The sequence below is a fragment of the Triticum aestivum genome, chromosome 6A (genome assembly GCF_018294505.1).
Source record: "Triticum aestivum cultivar Chinese Spring chromosome 6A, IWGSC CS RefSeq v2.1, whole genome shotgun sequence".
NCBI lineage: Eukaryota > Viridiplantae > Streptophyta > Magnoliopsida > Poales > Poaceae > Triticum > Triticum aestivum.
The window spans coordinates 538,980,994-538,986,784 of record NC_057809.1 but is presented as its reverse complement, the minus strand read 5'-3'; positions in this window follow the sequence as shown (position 1 = coordinate 538,986,784).

The following is a 5,791-nucleotide window of genomic DNA, read 5'->3' as shown; positions in this document are numbered from 1 at the left end:
GAATTCAGTGCCATTGTCACTTCTGATGTGCTTTATCTTGGCGCCATAGTTGTTCATTGCTTGGTTGGCGAAGCGTCTGAAGACATCCTGCACTTCAGTCTTGTAAAGGATTATATGCACCCAAGTATATCTTGAATAATCATCAACAATGACAAAGCCATAGAGACAAGCAGTAGTAGTAAGAGTTGAGTAATGAGTGGGACCGAAAAGATCCATGTGTAGCAGTTCAAAGGGTTGAGTCGTTGTCATGATTGTCTTCGAGGGATGCTTGGCCCTTAGTCATCTTTCCTGCTTCACAGGCACCGCATAAGTGATCCTTCTTGAACTTGACGCCCTCGATGCCTATGACATGCTTCTTCCTTGCAAGGGTGTGGAGGTTCCTCATGCCAGCATGCCCTAGCCTTCGATGCCAGAGCCAGCATTCAGAAGCTTTTGCTAGAAGACATACTGCAAGTTGTGGTCCTGCTGAGAAATCTACCATGTACAAATCATCTTTCCGATACCCTTCAAACACTAGAGACTTGTCAGATTCCATTAGTACAAGGCAATGATATTTTCCAAACATCACAATCATGTTTAAATCGCAAAGCACTGAGACAGACATTAAGTTGAAACCAAGGGATTCAACAAGCATGACTTTATCCATGTGTTGATCCTTTGAGATTGCAACTCTACCTAGACCCAATACCTTGCTTTTACCAGTGTCAGCAAATGTGATGTGACTTTTGTCAGATGGATGTAAAGTTGAGTCCATGAGAAGGCTTCGCTTGCTAGTCATGTGATTTGTACACCCACTATCAATAATCCATTCTGAAGCAGCTGGTGTCGTACCCTACAGTGCAGTTAGGGGGATAGGCTTCATGAAGAGAATTGTGAAGCAAAAACATTTGACAAACCAGTGGATTATTAAAGCTTAGATCAAGATTAGGACTGATAGGGCAAGTTGCAAACAATTCAGGAACAAAGTACATAATAAGACCATTTGGGCATTTGATCTTGCGCCCTACAAGATGTTTAAGGTCCCCAGCAAGAGTGTCAGACAATTTTGGTTTTCGGCTGGAGACCTTTCCCTGCAAAAGAGAGTTAAGCTTTCTTAGCCACCCACATCTTCAGGGGTGGCTTCAAAGCAATAAGTCTAAGTGCAGCATCTGAGAACTTTGGCTTTGGATCCCTAGCAAAAAGTCTTGCAGGTGGACAATAGTACTCATAAGAATAAGCGGAATAGTTCTTGGTCTTATGAGCATGGCGGTTTGATGAACCGCGCTCATATTCATAGGCCTGAGTATGGCTTCCCTATGGTGTTATGATGACATTCACAGGAAGATTCTCCAAACACCTTTTCGGCACCCAGATCTTCTTCATAGGTGGTCCATTCCTGCAGTTAGTACCAATGTACCTGGAAAACACTTCACCATTCTGATTCTTAAATAGTTTATAGTTTGCATCAAAGGATTCATCAATAACAATGGGGTTAGCACAAGTGAAGCCAGATAGGGTGGATGGATCCGCTGAAGGTTCCTTTGCAGCAACCCATGTGGTTTTGGGGTACTGCTTAGGTTTCCAGTAAGAGCCATCAGCATTCATTTTCCTTTCGAACCCGACACCCTCTTTCCTAGGGTTTCGGTTCAGGATCTGCCTTTTGAGGACATCACATAGTGTTTGATGCCCTTTGAGACTTTTGTACATCCCTGTTTCAAGCAGTGTCTTCAACCTAGCATTCTCATCAGCAATAGCAGTGGTGTCCTCAGCAGAGGGGTTAGTTACCACATCAACAGTTGAAGATATTGCAACAGTAGCAGCAGTAGAACATTCAGCAAGAGAAGTAGCGTTATCACGCTCAATGCATTTAAGACATGGTGGTTCAAATCCTTCCTGAGCTGAACTGATCTATCCGTCGTGAAGTGACTCGTTTTCCTTTTGAAGATCTTCATGAGTCGTTCTCAATTTCTCAAGTTCTTCATGAGTTGTTGAGAGCGTTTCATGACGACTTTCAAGTTCCTCATACTTGATATGAAGATTTTTTATGTCTTCAATTAAGGACTGAGATCGAGTCATTTCAGCGTCCAACAGGTCATCGCTTTTGTCTAACAGTTTTTGAATATGTTCCATAGCTTTCTGTTGTTTAGTGACAAGGGAAGCAAGTTTTGCATAGCTGGGTCCAAATTCATCACCAGATTCATCATCACTGGATTCAGATAGATAGCATTCAATTACCTTAGCATCATTTGCCATAAGGCATGATGCAGAAGATGATGATTCTGGTTCGAATGTCATTGCTTTGAGAGACTCCTTAAAGTCCTCGAACTGAGGATCATGACGAGTTCGATGACCCTCATAGACCTCAGAGAGACGGTCCCAGATGAGCTTCGCATGATCGAGATGCATGATATTCCTAAACTGATTTTGAGATAGACAGGAGCAGATGATGTCCTTTGCCGTGAGGTTGAGGAGAGTGTACTTGCGAATGTCATCAACTTCCGCCATCTTGCACAGATCGGTCAGAACAATATCAGTGACGGTCCACAGCTCGTTATTTGTTGCCATGAGGCGCTTCTTCATCATGGCCTTCCACTTGGGATACTCATGACCGTCAAAGATGGGGCATGACATAGTCTTCATACCTGTGGTCGACATAACTAAAACTCTAGGCGGTTAAAGCAAAATCACACAGAACAAGGGAGTACCTTGCTCTGATACCAATTGAAAGTGTGTTATATCGACTAGAGGGGGGTGAATAGGCGATTTTTATTGAAGTCTTCAAAACATGGAAGTTTCGAAGACAAATGATAGAAATGAACCTATTACCATGCTGGGGAAGGTAGACTACACTAGGCAGACCATAGTAAAGCATTCAATGAAGTGAAACCACAATGACTAATAGCAGCTAGGCAGTAAGGATCAGGTACACAGTGAAGACAAATAGTTAAAGCAAATAGGCACTGACTTCACAAGAGCCAACTGTAAATAAAGAGATGGGAAGGATAGAACCAGTGTGCGTAATGAAGACAAAGGTTTGGTAGACCAGTTCCAACTGCGGTGATAGTTGTACGTCTGGTTAGGGCGGATAGGTATTTAAACCTGAGGACACTCAGTCCCGGACACTTAGTCCTGAACACGTAGCTCAGGACACTTAGTCCTCACCGTATTCCCCTTGAGCTAAGGTCACACAGACCTCGCCCAATCACTCTGGTAAGTCTTCAAGGTAGACTTCCAAACCTTCACAGACTTCGTTCACCGGCGATCCACAATGACTCTTGGATGCTTAGAATGCGACGCCTAACCGGCTGGAGGATTCACAGTCCTCAAGTGTAATAAGTCTTCAGATCACACAGACAAGAAGACTTAAGTGATGCCTAACACTCTTTGGCTCTGGGTGGTTAGGGCTTTATCCTCTCAAGGAATTCTCTCTCAAAGGCTTCGAGGTGGCTTGCTCTCAAACGACAAAAGCAGTACTTTAACTCTGAGCAGCCAACCGTTTATGGTTGTAGGGGGTGGGCTATTTATAGCCACTAGGCAACCCGACATGATTTGTCCGAAATGACCATGGGTCACTAAGGAACTGACACGTGTTCCAACGGTCAGATTTTAAACACACACGGCAACTTTACTTGGGCTACAAGCAAAGCTGACTTGTCCAACTCTGAACAAGATTCGCTCTCATAGTCTTCACTCAAAGACATAGGCTTTTAGTTAAGCATCACTTCAGTCATTCTGGCTGGTTCGCTTGGACCCCACTTAACAGTACGGTGGTTCCTTCGACTCAACAAAGAAGAAAAAGAACTATGAAAGATCTAAGTCTTCGCGCTCCATAGTCTTCATGCGATGTCTTCTCTTGTCATAGTATTCGAAGTGAATGTCTTCACATACCACCTTTGACTTCAATGTCTTCATACATTTTTAAGGGTCATCTCTGGTAGGAAAACCGAATCAATGAGGGACTTCTACCTGTGTTATCCTGCAATTCTCACAAACACATTAGTCCCTCAACTAGGTTTGCCGTCAATACTCCAAAACCAACTAGGGGTGGCACTAGATGCACTTACAGAGTCCTCACATAGCTATCTGTTTACTTAACTACTCGCTTGATCTTCACTTATATATTTTTGGAGTAGCTTGTCATTTACTTTTGTGCTTCACTTATATCCTAGGAGTAAATTGTTGAATAAATTGAATGTCCTGAAGTTGAAATCACATCATGCCTAGTGGTAGCTTCACATTGGGTTTAGAAAATGTGAAATCTTTTGAGGCTTGACAATCACAATATTGGTCATACAAGCAATTCATGAATAATTAGTATAAGGAAGAGAACTTTCACATGCAAATACACTATCTTGGAAATCTTTTGTGATTGTGAGCCCCCATCAAAATATTATATGCCAAAATTGTTGACGTTGGACAAGGAAGGCAGCGTAATGGTTTATGTTTGTTCATATTCACATAGAAGTTATATTGTCATAGATCCTTCAACATGTGGTGCTTTCCCCCCATCCTTGCTAGCCAAAAATTCCGCACCAAGTAGAGATACTACTTGTGCATCCAAAAACCCTTAAACCCAAATCTTATTTCAAGAGTCCAAAATACCTACCTAAGGATTGAGTAAGATCATTCAAGTAAGTTGTAATCGGTGCAACAAGGCAATAAAAATTGCTTCTAACAGTGTTATATCATTTAGTGTAAGAGAAAATTAAGCGTTGTACGAACTTGTGATGGCAAAGAATAAAAGCGACAGACTGCATAATAAAGGTTGCTATCATAAGGGGCAATATAATGTGACGTTCTTTTGCACTAAGGGGTTGAGCATACAAACAAATAATCGCATGTCAACCCCTGCTTCCCTCTGCGAAGGGCCTATATTTTAATTTTATGTATTTACTTTCATGCAAGACTCAAAGTTTTTCTCTCTATTCCTTTTTATTTTTCTCTTTTGTCAAGCATCATGTGGTGAGGAAAGATCTAGGCACATATATCCAGTTGGATATGGGTAGCATGAGTTATTATTGTTGACATCACCCTTCAGGTGAATACGTTGGGAGGCAAAATTATAAGCCCCTATCTTTCTATGTGTCTTGTTGAAACGTTTTGCCCATGTGTATGCGGTGAGTGTTAGAAATCATAGAAGACTATATGATGGTTGAGTATGTGGATCTCTTACTTAGACTCTGTTGAATAAGTTGACTTGCAATTTCTTGGTGACGGAACATATGTTGTTGAGTTTCAAGAGAATTCATTGTTTGAACCTTAACATGTGAATTGCTTGCAAATTTAAACATGAGAAATTTTATAAGAAAGAGTTGTTCTCATGATGTTAGGAAAAGTGATTAAAATTATTATTGATCAAACTTATGCACTTTGCTAGCATTCACACTTCATAAATTATTTCTTTTATCATTTACCTACTCGAGGATGAGTAGGAATTAAGCTTGGGGATGCTGATACGTCTCCAACGTATCTATAATTTATGAAGTATTCATGTTGTTTTATTATCATTCTTGGATGTTTCACAATCATTTTATAGCAGCTTTATATAATTTTTTGGGACTAACCTGTTGACCCAGTGTCTAGTGCCAGTTGATGTTTTTTGCTTGTTTTTTACATCGCGGGAAATCAATATCAAACGGAGTCCAAACACCGCGAAACTTTTTGTGGATTTTTATGGACCAGAAGACCACCAGTGGGCCGGACCAGCACCTGGGGGTGCCCCGAAAGGGCCACAACCCACCAGGGCGCGCCTGGGGGCCCAGGTGCGCCCAGGTGGGTTGTCCACCTCGGTGGCCTCCCGCACCCCCTCTTT